Source organism: Candoia aspera, chromosome 3 (genome assembly GCF_035149785.1).
Source record: "Candoia aspera isolate rCanAsp1 chromosome 3, rCanAsp1.hap2, whole genome shotgun sequence".
In the NCBI taxonomy this organism is placed as follows: domain Eukaryota; kingdom Metazoa; phylum Chordata; class Lepidosauria; order Squamata; family Boidae; genus Candoia; species Candoia aspera.
The window spans coordinates 41,450,442-41,469,872 of record NC_086155.1 but is presented as its reverse complement, the minus strand read 5'-3'; positions in this window follow the sequence as shown (position 1 = coordinate 41,469,872).

Below are 19,431 nucleotides of genomic sequence, written 5' to 3'. Positions count from 1 at the left end.
AATGAACCCAGTCAATGTAGAATCCTGCATAGTATTTGAATAAAATTAATGCATGGGAAGTTATTGGCATTGTGGGGGCAATCTCCATCCACTGCTATACACATTTATTTGAATGTCAGAAGAGACCTACATGTGTAATCTTCAACAATGCACAAATTCCCTCCCCTAAAGGGCAGATTTCTCTCTCTCTCCCCCCCTCTCTTTCTCTCTGCCCTCAGAAAAGACTGGTACTCTCATAGGATTGCAGTTTAAGTGTATAGCCTCATAAGTAGTGAAAACATGTGTCAGAATTGGTCACAGTACATCTTCAGCTGGGAGCCTATTTCTTATAGCCACATAACTTCCTGGATGGCTACATCCCCAAAGCAATAAATCCATAAATCAATGAAGGACATGGAATATCAGCTTCTCAATAATGGTCTTCCAGAGTGCATCATCTAGACTATCTTTCTCAAAAACGAATGTTATGGTACTCAATCGCCGTCAGCCTATTTAATACATTAATGACTCTATGCTCCACAGACTGGTTGCTGTATCTTATCAGAAGCTTTCTAAGAAATTAATCCTCTCTCATTTCCCCTCTGTTTTTAAACAGCACCAGATAAGGCTGTCCATGACCTTGGAGTACCCTTGCGGTATATCTATATTGCCAAAAAGCTCTTAATTCTTTGTTTTGAAAATACCAGACATAGGGGTGCACATTTAATTGGCATGTATAATTTATCACAAGTAAAATTTGCTGAATTAACACTGTGTAAGTTCCATAGTTACAACCAAAGGGATATCTACATAGGAAATTAAACCAGTGTGAAAGGTTTAAGTGCTTTTTCAAGAAAGAAAGAGAGAAAGTATAATTCAGATTAAAGGCCTAAGATTACCAACAAAGAAACATTTGTACTCCCACAGAGCAAGAATTCCCAAGTTCTCAGGACAATTCATAGCCCTAAACTGTTCTAGGATCAGCAGTAAATATTACATTCTCTAGAAAGTCTGTGTATGGAAGATGAAGCTACCAAATCCTGTTTCCATAACAAGCTGAAGTATGTCACAAAGGAAACTCAGACTTACCAAAATAGCCTATTTTGTTTTATTTTAAACTACCATATCTCACTTGCAAAAATCCCATTGACTACTAAATGCTACTTTCCTATATCTCTTTGCTTCCATCTGGCAGATATCCAGATTGTTGCAGCCCAAATCTGTTATCTCTAGGCAGATTGTTATGGAAATAATCTTCACTGTACATCCTGGCTGTATTTCTATAATGCGTCACTGAGTTAGCCCATTATCTGAATTCACACAATATGTTGAACCATAAATTAAATGAACGGGCTGGGTCTGCACTGTACACTAAGCCGAAAACAACAAACACCAAGCTTAACAAGCTACTAAGGTTAGCAGATCATAGAAATAGGTGTTTAACCTGGATAAGTGAGTTGTGTGATCACATTCCCTGAAACGTTTAGATAAACATGTACATACTATGTAAATATATTTACATATTTATCTGCAAACATTATCCTATGGCAAGTCTGAATGTTTTCAATGAATGCATCATGGTTATGAAGAAAATAAGTTATTTTTCTGCAGCGAAACAATATTTCATGGGGAAGACCTGTTGTTAAAGGTCCCTGGTTCTGTCCTTAACATGTTCAAGTTGCACTGAGAAGCTTGGAGAGCCACTGTCAAAAATGGGATCTCGTATAAAATTATGGGTCATATTTCATCTTCATACCAGGGCTTGCTGTCTTGTAGTGAGACTACAAGATCTGTATGGCCACCCATCTTAAATACATCTCTGGGTGGATCACAAGAATAAAACCAATAACTATAAATTCATAAACCATAAAACCATAAAATCCAAAAACAAAAACTCAGCACCTTAATCATGCCCCACAACCAGCTCCAGATATCCTCATTCTATCCCCTGGTAAAAAGCCAGGTCTTACTGGCCTTCCGAAAGGCCAAAAGGGTGGGGGCTTGCTGAATCACTGGGGGGAGGGTGTTCCATAAGGTTGGGGCAACCACGGAAAAGGCATGCTTCCAAGGCATGCTACCATTCTTTGTTGTGGTTTGTGGGACTGACAAAATTTCAGGGAAGGGACCTAGAGCATGCCTATCCTATCTGATTTGGTAAGATGGGCAGATACTCTCAGGGAGAGGCAGTCCCACAAATAACCTGGTCCCGTGCCATATAGAGCTTTAAGGGGATAACCAGCACCTTGAACTGCACCTGGAAGGAAACTGGGAGCCAGGGCAGCTCGTGCAACAGAGGTGTTACATGGGCGAACCTAGGAACATCCAGTGCTGTCTGCGCTGCTGTGTTCTGGACCAGTTATAGCTAGTTATTCCGAGTGGTCTTCAAGGGCAGCCCCATGTAAAGTTTGTTGAACACAGTGTTCACAGTCATATTGAACACTAACTGGGTTAGAATGTTACACTAAGCTAAAATGTGGATGGTTACTTTGTGACTCAGTGTATCATGCAAATACATTCAATTTGGACCAATAGTGCATCGGAAATTTTGAGAGTCCATAGTAGATCCTCTTACAAAATTACTTCCATGGAGAGGATGGCCAATCACAAAACACATATTTACAAGGTATGCTATGGGGTAGGGTCACTTTACAGCCCCTGAGCATCACACTTCCACTGGCAAAGTCAGAGAACTTGTCTGGAATTAGAAGCCAGGAAAGCAGTCTGTGATGTCACTTCAGTATTGTAATCTGAATTCCTAAATAGAGCTACATGCTTGGTTTTGAAAGGTTTTCCTTATTCTTTTGCTTAAAGTCTGAAGCAACGCAAGGCTAGCTGACTATAGGAAAGGATGGTAATAGTACATTCTCATTTGAGTTCCAGGAGAGAAGTTGCGTGGGTCCAGGGGTCCTGGTAGTGTAGAATCTCCTGTACGGCCTCCTGAGTTATCCTTACAGTCAGACTATTAGGTAGATACTGAACAGTAATACAGCAATATTATTGAGTCCAGGAAAATCAACTTCTCCCAATAAGGATAATCCTCCTCCTCCTCCTCCTCCTCCTCCACCACCACCTTCCAACATTTTTCAAAGATGTGCCAAATTCATGATTAATATCAACAATAGCAACAAAGAATGGTATGATCTTCATCATCCTTCCTGTTATTCCTTCTCTGGGCTAGGGGGTGGAGGACTTCCACTGTGAGCAATTAGGAAAACAAAGACATTTTGATCATTCCAGAACCAGACATGTAAATCGAGACCTATCCTATTAACTATGATCAATCTATTCTATTTCCCTAATCCACTCCTAATTCTTCTGGCATTGGACTTCTACTGTCAGAGAGATAAAGGTCATGGAGCTTTCCATAGGACCAGGAAGGGGATTTCCAAAATTGGTTTTCTCCTGTGGCCTCTGGGAAACATTGTATAGAAATGTATTGTGTGACCGCTGATTTCAGTACATATTTGTGATGCAAAGTGTGTAAGACTTGAATTATAAAATGCAAACAAGGATTGCTGCTGTATGTTACCATAAAGCAGTGTAAATGCCATCCAGTTTGAAGAAAAAGAGGCCAGCTATATCTCAGCTAGAGTGTGAATGCAGTACAAAGTATTAAAGCAAATCTTGAAGATTCCTGTCTTGAACTTTGGAGACTGATAAGACCCAAAGTGATCTATGTGGTTTTCCAAGGCTCCTGTTTAGTCTACCACAAAAGAAAAATTCTGCCTTTAATTTTATGTGTCCCTTTTGTTATTTATAATGAAGTGGTGATACTGAGTTTCAAGACTTGATTCCAACAAAAACAAATAAGCAAAAAGAAATTTGGAATAGAAAATGTGGCTTGGGGCTTGGGTCAGATCAACATTTTTGTAGAAACACTGAAGCCATCTCTTCTCCTTAGATACGATTTATCTTGTGTTCTGTTGGGTTAAATGATTAATGAAGAAACAAGCACAGGAATGAGATAAAAAGAACAGAACAGGTAGGAACAGGTGGTGTGCACTTCTGATGACTATGCAGCAAATTAAAAAACATTTAAAAAACAGATTGAATTTCTTCTAATTTATGATGAAACAGTACATCCATTCTAATATCTTAAATTTAGATCTGAGAAACAGGATTTAGCAATTTGCATGGAACTATTCGGTATAACAGCTTTAAGCAAATTTTGGTTGTGTGGAGAAAGTCTTAGCTTCCTACACTTGATCTTAGCTACAAGGTGGAGAAGCAATTTACATATGCTTCCTACTTTTGAATATATGTTCAAAATTAAATTGCTATGTGTGGGAGAAATCAGTATTTAAACTTTGGGATGTGTGTGTATTAAAGGAGAGAGAGGGGGAGAGAGGGGGAGAGAGAGAGAGATGTCTTGCTCAATTTTCTGATGCACATTCCACATTAAAACTCTAGCTTTCTCAGCCAAATGATTTGGATATCAACTACTGTACACTGGAAGTAAAAGAAGCCAATTCCACTGGTCATTTCTGTGAGCAACAAAAGCAAGGACCTAACAAAATATGTCATTATTTACCAGCTGTTTAAGCTTACAGAACTGGATCGCATTTGGATTCCCTTAATGGTATTTTATGGGAGCCAGTTTGATGTAGTGGTTAAGGCATCAGGCTAGATACCAGAGACCCTGAGTTCTAGCCCTGCCTTAGGCACAAAGCCAGCTGAGTGACTGTGGGCCAGTCACTCTCTCTCAGCCTTAGGAAGGAGGCAATGGCAAATCACTTCTGAAAAGCCTTGCCAAGAAAACTGCAGGGACTTGTCCAGGTGGTCACTAGGAGCTGACATTGACTCAAAGGCACGCGCACACACACACACGTGCACACGGATGCACACACACACAGGCACACAGGCACACATGGTGTTTTAGGTTGCTTTGTAAGCTATATCTAATATTCATACTAGTTAAAATAAAATGTTTGAAGTTAGGAATAATTAGAGAAGACTCTGAGTTTGCAAATAATTGAGATCCAGAGCATATTGTAAAGAAGTGAAAGGGGGGTCCCTCATTTGTCATTTGGGAAACCAAGTAAGTGATATGGGGCATATTGGAAAAACAATTTTTTTTTGCACATGCTAATGGAGTCTATATTGGCTGTGATTGCTAATGAAATATACTCTAGGGTTGTAGTGAAGACAAAAACATCACATTTTTGTAAACTGTCAATAAAATAAGATAATATTTAATGTCCCAAATGTAATTTTAAATGTTCAGGCAAGGATATTTTATTGTTAGAGAACTCAAGTGAGCATTCTCCTGTAATTTACTAATCATGGCCATACAATTTCTATAATCCTGCTAAATTTTACATGAGAAGTATGTGCATGTGCACACACCCACATTCACTGCCCTGCTAGTAGCCTCTAGCTCAAATTTGTGACCAGAAATTTTATGACATAGATTACTGATTTTCAAAATGTGCCCACAACCAAAAGTGCTGAGTATCTGAAGCTCCTGGTGAGCCACAGTGTTATATCAGTGCAAGTGAATGTACAAACCATTAGCTACAACTGAAAAACACAAGTTACGCCTTGACAGAAGTAAAAGGGTTTCAGCTCTAAAAGGCATGTTACCTGAAAATAAATAAAAATGATTGCCGTGATCTGAACTCATCAAAATGTTAGGGGGGAAGGTGTGCTAGAATCTCTTTAAAGCATCATTTTAGCCTTAAAATTGAATGTTAGTGTGCATGAATTGGGAAAGATTTAAATCTAGTGTGAGAAAAAGTGAAAAAGTAAGCTTAGTAATCAGCCTCTCAGGAGCACAGCAATTTTTGTCTAAAGGCGCCAGTGACATATTTCCGTTTGATTCTGAATTTATAGAAAGAAGCTGTAAAAATAAATGATTTTGACTCTCCATCACAGAGGCAGGGTCATGACGTCTGTACCTTCCACACATTCTAGCCACAAGATCAATAAAATGCATTACATGAATTACTTCCCCACACCATATCGAGACAGAATGGCTCCACCATATTTGACTGCATAATGGACAATGCAATCTAGCCATCAAATGAAGGGTGGGGGGGATTTGACTCAGAATTTCCATCCTTAAAAAGGGAGAGGGTAAACGAAAGTAAAAACATAAGGTGTAAAAACTACAAAATTGATGGATTTAGATGTAGTGTTCATTGTTAAAGTGATAATAATCAAAGTGTCAAAGCATGTTAGTAACAAAGTGGCAATGAACAAAAAACAGTTTACTTTAAATTAGTATTGTGTTTTATATAATATGGTAGTGTTTTTTTGCTTTGTCTTTTTTTCTTTTTGAAAGTATTTTTGTATGTACAGCAATAAAATAATACTTTAAAAAAAGAACTAATCTCTTTTTTAGAAAACATAAATATTTCATCTCCCATAAAGAGATCTGTCTGTGCTAGCACTACTCAGGATGGCAGTGAGGTCAAATGCACATATCAAGAACAATGACAGTAACAGCACAAAAACATTTGCTTTAAGAAAATACATTTTACAGGGGAAATAAAAGACCAAATATAGAAGTATATACTACAATATTAGGAAATGAAACCATTTTACCTGAATATTCTGCTAAACGCGTGTGTTTATTGTTCACTGAATTCTATTTGGGGACTCCTCTCATCTCTTAATCATTTCTATTAATCTAATAGTCTATCTTGACAATAATTGTCCTTTAATAAATTACAAATCTCTTTCCTCTTGGCCACCAACTCCCACATATTGATGTGTAAGTGCCTAAAAAAGAGGGTTGTAGAAATGGAAGAGCAATAGATTTGGGGAAGTTACTAGAATTTCTCCCTATTGTTTCCTAATATAAGGCAAAATTGTTCAGAAACAGATTTTCTCCCTTGTGCATGTCAGGGTAAACAAAGGGACGTCTTGAGTGGCTCATATTATTATTATGGTTTATTATGATGGGAGAAAGATACAGTGAACCTCACACGTAAGTCTTGTCTTTATCCTTCCCACTCCTACGTTGATTAACCACCATTTTTAATTTTTATTAATCCTGATGCAGAATGGTTAATGCCTCAGCTATGGTTTCTAGCACACCATCTTCAAATTACAGGTTATGATATGGCTTCCTTTTAACCATTCCTAGTTAAGACTGAATATATTTTAAGGCTTGGGTGTACTACTAAACCATGAGTGATGAAAAAGAGTTTTTAATTTCTTCCCTGGGTGGGGAAGGGGTGAAAGCTTTCTACCTCAAGTGACTGGAAAAATGATGAAACAGCACACAGCTAGTTTTATTAAGAAAACATGCCCAGGGAAAAGTAGTAACTTAGGGAAATAAAATAGTAATTAAAAAAAGTTTCTGCCAGACTTCGAGGCAGCAAATTTCCATTTAGAAGGCAAGTGTCATAACCAACGTATTATTACAGCATTCCTGGTAAAGGGAGAAGACATTAGAAACTATGCTCACCATTGTCTCTGTTGAGAGGATTCCTTTCTCTGCAAAGTAGCCCAATTTACTGTGGAGTCAGCCTGTAATGAAGTAAAATAGACAGGAGTATGTGATGGGGAATAAGGGGAAAGAGTAGTTTAAAACCACAGCAGGAAAATGCATCCAGAGATCACATTTGCAATGGGAAGGGATACAGCAAATGCAAAACAATGTCTTCTATTCCAACTCTCCCAAAATGGTTGCTAGCCCATTCTGACAATGGGTCAACTGGGCAGTGCAATAAGTCCATAGTCACATAGATGAGCCCAGAGATGCCATTGTGAATAATACTTACTAGTTAACTGCTAATTATTACTGTTATAATTAATTCTCTGACCCTTGGATAACTGTGACTTGGGGGTCTTTCCTGCTGCTAAAATCAAGGTCGCTAAGACCACAGGTTTTCACTCTCTTGCACCCAACTGAATTATGAAAAAGCCCAGCATTTAAAATTGGCACAGAATCCTTTTACTTGCTAAATAATGTAGCAACTAAACTACCCTTTAAGTAGGCAAAAAGCTTTAGAATTTGAAGTGCCAAGAAAAATGAGATGAGCATTCTGTCTAGAGTGAGCTTGCTGTTACCTAAACTTTCAGGGGTGTGTGAGCTGAGACCTGTTCTTCAGCAACATAAAAAGGAACATTTCCTTTTCAGGCTTGATGCCTGTGAGTTACATGTTAATTGGACAAAAGTAACTTTTTAATGTTAGTCCTTCATTTTTTGAAAGTTATTGCAGTAAAGGCAGTGCTGAAACAATAACAGCATAATTCAGCCAAACTTTAGCATTAAAGTTCATGAGACTTTTCAGTGTCTGTCTCTAATAGTTCTGTGCTTGCAAATGAACAGCTATAATTTACATGTGTGACATCAAAACACATCTACCTGCTCTCTCACATTAATAGTCTTTTTGTAAGTGTGTGTTAGTTACTCATTTATCGTAGCTCTTTTCTCTTTAAAGAGCATTGTAACAGGAGAACTGATTCTTGGCTTGAGCCAAACAGATCACTTGACAAAGATGAGAACAGTGGCTTTGTAAACAACTCATTTCTATAAAACTCCTTATATATCACTATAACACTACAGTTGCCAAAACGTTTTTGTAGCACTAGACCTTACAAGATAAATCAGAGAGCCACTGAGTATTATTCAAGAAAGGACATAAATATCTGCATGTCATTCTAGAGATATATTGAGGATGTTATAGATGATATAATATTTGCTTGCTGATTTTCTTCCAACTCAATACCCAATATTATCTGAATGATCACAGGAAGGGAGGGAAGAAGAGAGGAAAGAAGGATTAAAATAATAGTACTTAGCACAGGAAGAAAGCACAATATAAATTGTATCAAAGTCACTATCCCAACATAATATGACCGCCCAGAATTCTTCAAATCTAAAATGCCTGTAAGAAAATGAATATCCGTGTAGGTGCCAGGTAAGTTTTTTGGGGGAGGACATTAGCAATTGAGAAGGCTCTATACCTTCCTTGTAGCCCCATCTAATCCCATTCACTGAAGGCATCTGCAGTAGGTACCCTCAGCCATGGAAGCTCAATGGCTGACTTTGGACCAAGTTACCTTGAAGAGTAGTTGAAATGGGGAAAAATAGGAGGTGGGAGGACTATGTGTGCTTCCTTGAGCTCTTGAATGAAAAGCTGCTATAAATTAAATAAATTGAAGTCTGAGGGCATATTTTTTTGGGGGGAGGGCAGGCTCTGTCATGGCACCTGGGTTGTAGAACAGCTTCCCCCCAGGTTATAGAGAGCCCTGACCCTGAACAGAAGGCTATGAAGAGCTGGCTGTTCCCCAGGCGTTGGGGCCAGGATGTTGATGAAAGTCTGGTATAGATGTGGTTTGTTTGAAAAGCTGATAATGTGATGGTGGGGGGAAGGAGTTGACCAAGTTTCTTTTTAATGGAACTAAACAGTTGGTTTGTTTCAGTTTTTGTTTGCTGCCTAGAATTCCTTGGGTAGATGGGTGGCTATATAAATGGGTTAAATAATAAATAAACATTTCTGAAGTAGCAAGAGAGGTATGTTTCTCCCTTCCTCCCCCCCCCCCCCCAAAAAGAGAAAGGATCCAGGGGAAAAAAATATCCCAACTTCTTTCCAGGAAACAGGAATAAATAAGTGAATAAATATATAGGGACAAAGATAACTTAAAGAATGTAAAGTTCTGGGTGTATTCATAAGGTATTTACATAATAAGAATGTATTCATAAGGTATTTACATAACAAGAATGTATAACAAGCGTGTATACAACAACTTCTGCTTGAATATACAAAGTTGGCAAACGTTGGGAAAATAAGTACTTCTTGTATATGAAATCTAGGGTCTGGGATTCAGCTTCTTAAAGCCCTCACATTTGTCCATTTATATTCATCCTTGCTACCAAGAAAGGCCATATTGGCAGGCCACTAATTGCTTAATGGGAAAAAAAATCAAGAAATAAGAGGAAAAGCGGAAGCTGAATAGGGCAGTATTACAAAATTCCATAGAGCTACTACTCAATTTCTTGCTGCGTCCCTAAAAAACCTATAATCGGAAAGACTTAGAAAGATGGAGAAGGGCATAAGAATGAATGGAGGAACAGGCAGTCATATAATTATAGTGATTTGTGAATTGGCTACAACATAATTCTTTCTGTCATCTCTCAGCAGTAAGATAAAAGCAAAGTGTCCTTTGTGTTGAGCTTGACATCTAAGAACTACACGGACACATCCATAGTGCTTTCTTGGCAGCATATGGAAGTGGTCTGCCATTGCTTTCCCAGGATGGTTCTTGTCTACAAAAACCTGAGATTTCCTGGTAGCCTTCTATCCAACTTGGACTCTTCCAAGCTCTTTTGAGATCAGCCAAGATTGGCTATCTACTGCCACCTGCTGTAAACTTCAGAAATAAAGTTGTACAACAACAGTCACTAAAAGAAATTCTAAAGCACCCTTAGATTTTCCTTCTTGAGTGCTTATCCATGGCCCTGATCATGAATTTATCATGGCCCACAAATTCATCTCTCTCTCTCTCTCTGTGTTTGTGTGTGTATGTATATGTGTATGTATATGTATGTATATGTATATAAAGCTAGATCATTTAATCTTTATGACACTGCTTTTCCTCATGGCAACTCTAAAAAGAATGCTACTTGCCTTTTTCCAATCCTGTCAGCTGTTTAAGGCTCAAATACTGGTTTTTCACTCTGAATTCCTGAATTAGATTTGGACAGGATGCTACCTCACGAAAAGGTGTTCAGCAAGATAATTATAGCAGCTAATTGCCCAGCTAATTAAATAAATAAAACACCCCCAAGTCCCTCCCTATCCATTCTGAACTGGTCATTCAAAAGAGGATTGCTTTTCATGGATTGTCATTAATACCAATTGCAGCAGTTGATGAAGAGACCCAAGCACTAGTGATCCACAGTCCAAAATGCAACATCGTCTCTTGGCTGAAATCAACCCTGCAGTCAGAATTCTCATCCTAGAGCGAGAAAATGTGAGAAGGCAGGTTCCCAGAAAGAGAGAGCAGCAGTACCATGCTGACGAAGTCAACCTTCTCAGTCTCCTTCAAAGTAAAAATGCTCACCATTAATTTAACATTGAATTTAATGTGACATCAACTGGACATAGCCTTTGTTCTTTTCCTTCCTATTTGTTAATCAAATATGTACTGATAACACAGGCAAGGGTCCCTGAAGTTTTGAGACAAGGAGGCACATTTGGACATTTGAAACCAACACTGTTGGGACTGATGAAAACAGTTTCTCTGGTCATTAAAAAGGCACCCAATCTCAAAATATCTATTTATCTGAGCACAAACTGGGGAAGGTTCCTCCATAACCCCCTGGAATGCTGGCTCTAGCTTTCTTTTGTTGTTGTTTTAATTCTTGGCAGATGCCATCATTCTGAAAGCATTGGGCAAAGAGCCACCTGTAATTTTATTTCCTAACAAGGCCTATGAACCTTTATGGGTCCAGGGCATTGAAGGAAATATATGACAATGCGGAAACCTGGTGTTTTGTTTCTCTTTACTTTTGTTTTTGTTTAATTTAAAAAAACAAAATTAAAGCCACATGGGGCATGGCAGGCCTCATGGCTGATATTCATGAGCAGCAGTGTTCACACTGGGAAATATAAATTACAATTTTATTTAATGGCTCTATACTTCACGTTTTGCTTATGTAAGCTTTCCAGGCCACTTATAGCAATAACAAAAAATACAAAATATAAACCATGACATTCAAATCAATACAATTAACATTAAAACAAACTGAAATCAATTAACAGTTAAAAGCTTGGCAAAAGTTATGTATTTTTTCCATTTTAAATATGAAGATGTGGGGCCAAGCTCATTAAGGAGAGCATTCCATAGACTGGGATCTTCATAGAAGTGGTTTAGTTTAGGTTAATTACAACGAAAAACAACTCTCAGCAGTTGACATGATCTAAGACACCCCTTAAACATGCACAGTACAGTTAAAACATCTAAAACAGTTATATTATGAACATTCAAAATTGATCAATAAAAATAAAGTGATGGCAAGGTCTCAGCGAGGACAGTTCATGAAATTACTCAGTTTTTGGAATTGTTCTGAATATAAACAGGGAGGGATCCAATCTGATTTTAACTGGGAGACTATGCCTAGGGCTGGCATTGCTACCAAAAAAGCACTGCCTTCTAACGTAGACTCCTTTACTTCCCAGAAGTGGGAGGGTATAAAGTTTCTGCCATGATGATCTTACAGTTTGAACCTATTCTGGTTGGAGTATGTGGTCCTGCATACCAGATAGCTCCAATTCTGGCAGTGGGATGTCTGCAGAAGGGCTTCTGCTGATCTAAGTAACTGGCAAATTCACAGCAGGAAAGGCAATCCCTCCTCATACAATCAGGCCTTAAGCTACTGAAAGCTTTAAAAGTCAAGGTCAAAGTCAACTTCATAAAGTCTGCCCAGTAGGCAATTGGCAGACAATGTAGATTTTTCAGAACAGATTTCATAAGCTCCTTACACTTTGCAGCAGTTGGCAACCTAGCAATCAGGTGGCCTACTAATCTGAATTTTATCATCTTAGGGCACAAGTTCTCAAAATGTTGGTCGCAATCCCCCAGGGGATTGGGAGTAAATTTAGGAGTTGCTTTCTGCATGCAAAGTTTGACTAAGAAAAGCTCAGATGAATTCCAACAGGCCTATTGTTTTGCATGTGCTTGCCCCATGGTCCTATCTCTCTGCACTATATTGTCTAGGGTAAATACCTTCTAGGGAGGACCTGTAAGGTTTGACATACTCTGTGTGCTCCAAAGCAGGAGGTTTTAAAGGCGCAAGTTCCCATTTGTCTGCTTCTCTTTGCTTGTTGCATTAGTAGCTGTGCAGAAATGCAGAGAAGAATGGTGATTCCCAGAAGCAAATCCACTTGGCAACAGAATGAAAGAAAGCTGTTTGAAGCAGTAGCGAAGCCTTCAAGCAGGCTGGAGGAAGAAAGGCAGGCAGGCACGACATTGGCCCAGTGGCATACAGCTCACTTCCCATTCTGGGACCTTGATTTCCTCCCCTTAAGTGTTAAAACAAGTTCCTGTTGTCAGCATGGTTTCCTAGGGAATATCAAACATCTACCACTTGGTGGAGGAATAACCCCATGCTTATAATAATGCCTGGTGCTCTGAGCAATATCCTTCAATCTCAGATCAAAGTCCTGCAGAAAGAGTGCCCCCACGCCACATTCCTGCATCAAAGGAGGTATGTTGCCCAACATAACTGTCAATTATGAAATGGGGGGGGGGGAGAGGAGGATTTAAGCAATGCAGTTTTGTCTTTGTTCAATGGCCAATTGTGGATTTCGTCTCCTAAATTAGAAGATGGTTCGCTCTCATTTTTTCCAGGCACAGACACACACCTTATAAGGCTGTTCAAAGTAGGACTGCCAGAACAAATATCTGAGGTAATGTTTTAGTGTCAATTTGTGCCTTTTTTTCCCATTGGAAGTTGCTGCTGCAAACAATTCAACGAAGGAGAATAGGCAGCGGCCCTTGATTGGCACAGAATAGTGGCTGTAACTGCAGAAGGATGAGCTCTAAATCATACTGTTTGCAGCACTCCCTTAATTTGTGTCTGTGTGGGAGAAAGGAAAAGTAGATTTTCCCCAGCACAATCCTCCAAAGAGGTAAGCTTAGTTAAGATTAATCTAAAATGAAACCCACTGGGGCTTTGGGAAAGGCCCTTAGTGGCAGGCTGGCCTACCTTTTTAAGGCATGCTTTGTAATCCTTCTGCATCCATGGTTTACACTGAATGTACAGTATATAGACAGAGGCCACATTCCCATACATTTTCTGATTTGCAGATTTCTTTGTTTCTAGAATAATGGCAACAACTTGCTCAAACAGGGTAACCTATTAAAGCACTATTTGGAAATGATTATCCAAAATGTAAGAGATCATTCTGATTTCCCCTCTCCAGACAAGAAACCTGACAGGGCTGTCCTGAGCCTGTGCAAACTTCATGGCTTGGTCAGGCAAAAGTACTATCAGAGCAAATGTTTATGCAAGCAAATGCTAGAGTGAGTTCTGATGGGGCTCTAGCTTTTCATGTGCGAGCCTCACAATTTGCACACCCAAAGCTGAATCACTATCAGAATTTGTCCTCCCCTGCCTGGATGAGCTGACTTGTTCAAGCAGAGCAGAGAGCAAAGCCCCAGCTGTAGCCCAGTGGCTTGCTTAAGCAAACCTGGCTTGCTGGCAGGGCTGCCTCCTGCTCTGCCTCCAGAAGCCAGCAGCTGGCTTGTCTGAGCTAGCCCTGAGCTAGGTTTGACAGGGCTCCAGCTTTAGGTTCGCAAGCCTTGTTCGCTTCCAAAACAGGACTGATGTCAGAATTGTTTCCCATTCTGTGAGGACAAACCCACAGCAAATGTGGGATTTTCTACACTGATCAGCAAATACTGATCCTACATAAATGTGAAATAAGAAATGAGAATGGCTGTTTTAAAATAAAACTCAGATTTCAGGAATTACACAGACCTATGCAAGTTCATCCTTCCCATTTAAAAAAGAGAATTTTAGATTTGATAATTTTATTTTTATTACCAGTGAAAAAGATTTATTTTTATAAAATTGCAAGGCTCTATAGTTTTATTTCATACATAGATTAAAAATTAATCATTAAAAGAGAGATACTTATTTCTTACCCAACCCTAATTCATTTACCTGTTTTGGGGGCCACAACCTGCTAAATTTGAAAAACCTTGTCTTAGGATTCGCTCATGAATGAATTTGGGTATATATGGCATATACATATTAAATTTATTAATGCCAAACTGGAGTGCTGATTCATTTAGTCCAGCAACGACCCATTTGATGGTACCTTTTCAAGTTCTCAGATGGAGTTCTCTCCCAGCTGCATTTCCTGAGATCCTTTCACAGGAAATTACTAGTGGGTTTTCTGCATGCAATGAATGTGCTCTTCCACTGAACTTGAATCTCATGCAGTCCTGAACATCATCTGGTGCTCAGTCATATGAAGAAATGGAATGGGTGACCCTGACAATAATGGATAGGTCTGGCAGATGTTTTGCTATGATTATCACAGCACTTTTTTTTTTCCAACTGCCACGACTGCAGGAATTGCTGCCAACGATGATAGTTTCATTGACACATTATTTCTGTTTTTTGCACATATATGCCCAGATGCAAGATTTATATTTTTCTAATAAGCATATTGTTTGAACTATCCCAACAAAGTAAAGTATTTGGCTGATATTATTAGGAAATCTAAATGCATTTTAATGTGTTTGCTTTCATAAATCAAAATAATACGTTTATGTTTGTCTTTTTGATTCTGTTGTGCTCATTTGTGGATCAGGTATTATGCACATCTGGAGTATTTATGAATTGGAGAAGGTATTGCTTCTCATGTGGTTCACTATTCATACCATCTTGCTGGGGGATGCAGAAGAAATGCTGGCAGGCCACAATATTTGTACCCTTGCTTTAAGACAATTGAACACAATATTCTCCAGGAATGGCAACAAACTTTAGAGGAGCCTTATCTTGCAAAACTTACTGGGGATAATTTCTAGTTTAATTTGCATTCAGCCAAGTCCCAGGAACCCCTACATCCAAATCAGAGCAAACACACAGGCCAATCAGTTCAGCTAGCCAAAAAAAAAAAAAGCCCCCTTAACTGCAAAGTGACATAAAAATCAGGTAAAAGCAGGGAGAGAGAGAGACATAAACAACAGGCATGAATTTATGTTAGCTCTGTGTGAAAAGTTTCCAGAGCCACTGTAAACAATTAGTACGAAAGGAAGTGGCCTTTGGTTATCCCAGCCTTAACCCTTTTAAGACAGCAGAATAGAAATATAAAATAAGATACCAAGTGATCTCTCCTCTATTCTGCACATAAAGGGAACAATTTAATGGATGGGGATGATGAATCCAACAAGCATGGTGCTGGTAGTGTTTTCCTTCCATAATTAAATTCTGTCCTACTAGACTGCCCACTATTGTCCAGCTGTGACATGTACCCTACCCCATTCTGATCTGTTATTGCCACACACATCACTAACCTCACTCCAATCAATTTCCCATGCAGCCAGCAATGGCATTTTTAATTGGGAACCAAGAGAGATTTTAGCTCTTTAAGCAGCAGCTTCCACCCACATTGTTTAGCTAAACACAATACTCCATGGTCAAGCATTACTCTGGAGAGAATCAGACACACTTACTGGTTACTTTGAGTCAGAGGTAAAAGCTAATCTGGCTCTCATTTAAAATCACAGCCAGTGCTTCCTATTCAGAAAAACCTGTTTTGCATTAGGAGGGTGAAGTGAGCGTCTGTGGTGACAGGCAGCATTGTGCGTGGATGATAGATCAGATGTTGTAGTTGGATTACATTGACCCAACAGGCAGCTGTTGTGGATGAGAGCCAATTACTGGCCCAGCTCCTATCAAGAGGGTTAGCCTGCCACCTCAGACAAGTTTTTTGGGGGTAGGGGGGATGGAAGCAGTGTTGGGACTAGCCCTTTAGCCAGAGATGTAGTCTTTTCAGGTGAAGGGCTCTGAGTGGCAAGCCAGGGGCTACACACCAAGCAGCAGATGGGGCCAGGACAAGATCTAAATTTGAGTTAAATGAAGTATTCCCAGATTCTGAGAAAATGTCAGGAAAAAAAAAATCAGATTAAGATCAGTTTGCCAGTGGAACCAATTTTTGAAAGAGATGTGAGCTCTTTGCTGGATGCATAGAAACAGAGGCTTGATTGCCATTTGCTAGGGATACTTTAATTTGGATTTAGCGCTAGTAGGGGGTTGGGCTTGAATGCCTACATGGCCCTTTCCTACTCTGGTTTCTGTGACTGCTGCTAGCATTTGGGTCTGCTAGTTTTGCGCTGCACTTGCTTCAGTTCACATATCACTGAAGCTATCAATGCATGATGCAACAAGGGGTTTTGTTTTTCAACTGGCTTGTCACTAAGCCCAATGCTGACGAGAGCTGAAAGGGAGTGACAGGCCCAAAATCATCCAGCCAGCTTCTGTGCCTAAGGGAGGACTAGCACCAAGTAATTACTTTTACATATACATTACTTACTTACGCAAATATATTTTGTGTATTATTCTATTATTTGCTGACTAATTAGAAGATCGTGTGTTTATTTAAAGTTATGAAGTATTATGGTTTGAATAGTTTTGATTACTCTGCTGGGAATAATGGCCATAAAAGAATGAACAATGCTTGTTTGAGTAACCTCATTACTGGGGGGAAAAAATGACAAATTGCATCTGTAAGGAACTAGATCTTCTTGGTGAAAGTGCCAAAAGAAAAGATCCTAACAAGAAAAAAATAAATGGTATTGTCCATCGTATTTTGGGATTGTATTCACTGATTTCAGAATTGCTGTATAATCCATAATCAAACTATCTTAGTTAATTATGTGTCACTGACTTATTTAAGTTGTTTAGTCTTCTGTTTTGCATATCATTTCTATAAACATGACAATGAAATTAATTTAGTAAATCCTAGGACTTTAAAAATTCATTCAATTAAGAAATAGGCCCCCAAATGTGCAATGAATACCCAGTTATACATTTCACCCTTTAAAATAATCATTTATTATTCTTTAAAGAAAATACTATTCTTTTATTGTCATGACTGATAAATTTCTTCTTAAGGTTTATAACTATAATATGTTGTGTTGTTTTGCACTACCTGCTTTTTTTAATTATTAATATCTTTGTTTATTACATGGCTTACTTACTGTTTTTAATTTAAAAGCAATATGTGAATTGAAATTCAGTAATGCTGGAAAATTGGAAAATGTTTAGATGTCTTATTGGAAAATGCCTAGATGACCAAGTGACTTATAAATTACTCACATTACTCACAACACAAACTTATGCAATAATATATCCATTATGGAAGAAATTGCCAGGCAGGGAGAGTGATTTCCATCTAATGTTACTTCTTTCGGACAAGGACCCAAAAAAATCCTCCCAGGTTGCCTAGTTTTGTGCTACCATCTGCACAATATGCTGCACCATCACTTAGATATTGAATTTCTTAACATAGTATTTTATTTCAATTCATTTTAGTAGATTCATTCTTAATTAATTTTGGATTGTATATTAATTGCTTTTGTTTTTGTGTATGTGTGTGTGTGTGTGTGTATATATATATATATTAATGTAAGATTGTTACTATTGTATAGTTTTATTGTGTCTGGCCTTAGGGCTGTAATAAACGTGATGATGAAACTTATGCATGTTGTCATGACCTCGTTGCAAGGCACAAAGAGCCTCACAACGTGGATCATGATCATTAAGGAAAAGGGGGAAGAAGATAATCCAATCAGGGATTAAAACAAGCACCCAAAGACACCCACACCCATGATCCCATCAAAAACTGAAAAGAGAGACGTCAGAGGAGTGAAGATAAGGAGCACATGGTGCCCCGGAGAACTCAACCGTTGCAGGAAGACAAAGAGGACACCGGGGAAAACGCCCACGCAGCCATCAAGGATCCCATCAAGAGGGATCGGGGCATTGAGGGGTGGGGAAGCCCGGGGCAATACAGGAGGGTATAAAAGGGGCACCCCCACACTACCTACCCCGTTCCCGTTTTTCGATCTGTCAGCTATCATTCCAATAAACCAGAAATCCTTAATACCCATTAAGTGAGTCTGTGTCTTATTGCGAAGCGAGGCTGGCCTTGACATAAAAACGGGAACCGCAAAAAAATTTTTTTCCACCTGGTACCTATCCAACACGTTTGTGAGGGACCCAGCCAGGCATGGAGAACCAGGAACCGAGGAGGCGCAACCCTTCGGCGCCCGGCGACGAAGCCCCGCTCTCGCAGGGCGGGATGCAGCTGAGGTCCAGGCGATGCAACGCCCCGGTAAGTATGGGACCCAGCTGGGGGGAAGCAGCGGGGGAGGGACCCACCCCGGCGCCCCGGAGCCCGCGAGGCACCGGGGGCGAGACGAGGGGACCCTCTCCAAGCCTACAGGCAACCCCGGAGGAAGCGCGAGACGAACCGCCACCCTGGGCGCTCGAAGGCGAGGGCGCGCCTGGCACCGCGACGGGATCGAGGGACGATCCGTCCTCTACCACGGCCAACGGCGAGGGCGAGCGGAGCGGCGAAAACCTCGGCGGGAAGCCGGGGACGGCGGAGAGGCTCGACGCGTTGGAGGAAGGGATGCAGGCGGTGCGGCAGATGCTCCAACAGCTGACGGCGGCACAGGGACTCCGCGACGGAGGCGGCGCAGAGGCACCCCCGGTCGAAAGGAGGCAGGGCGAGCGGGGCGGCGGTGACGGCGGAACCCGACCCAAGGAGCCCAACCGACGACCTGAGGCGCACCGGGAGGCGAGACGGGGTGGAGACCCAGCGGACGGCGGCGACCACGGCGGGACCCGACCCCAGGAGGCCACCCAACGAGCGGAGGCACGCCCGGACGTGAGACGGCGGGACAACGGCGGCGGCGGCGTCCGGCCCCAGGAGCCCACCCCACGACGGGAGATGCGCCAGGCTGAGAGGTGGA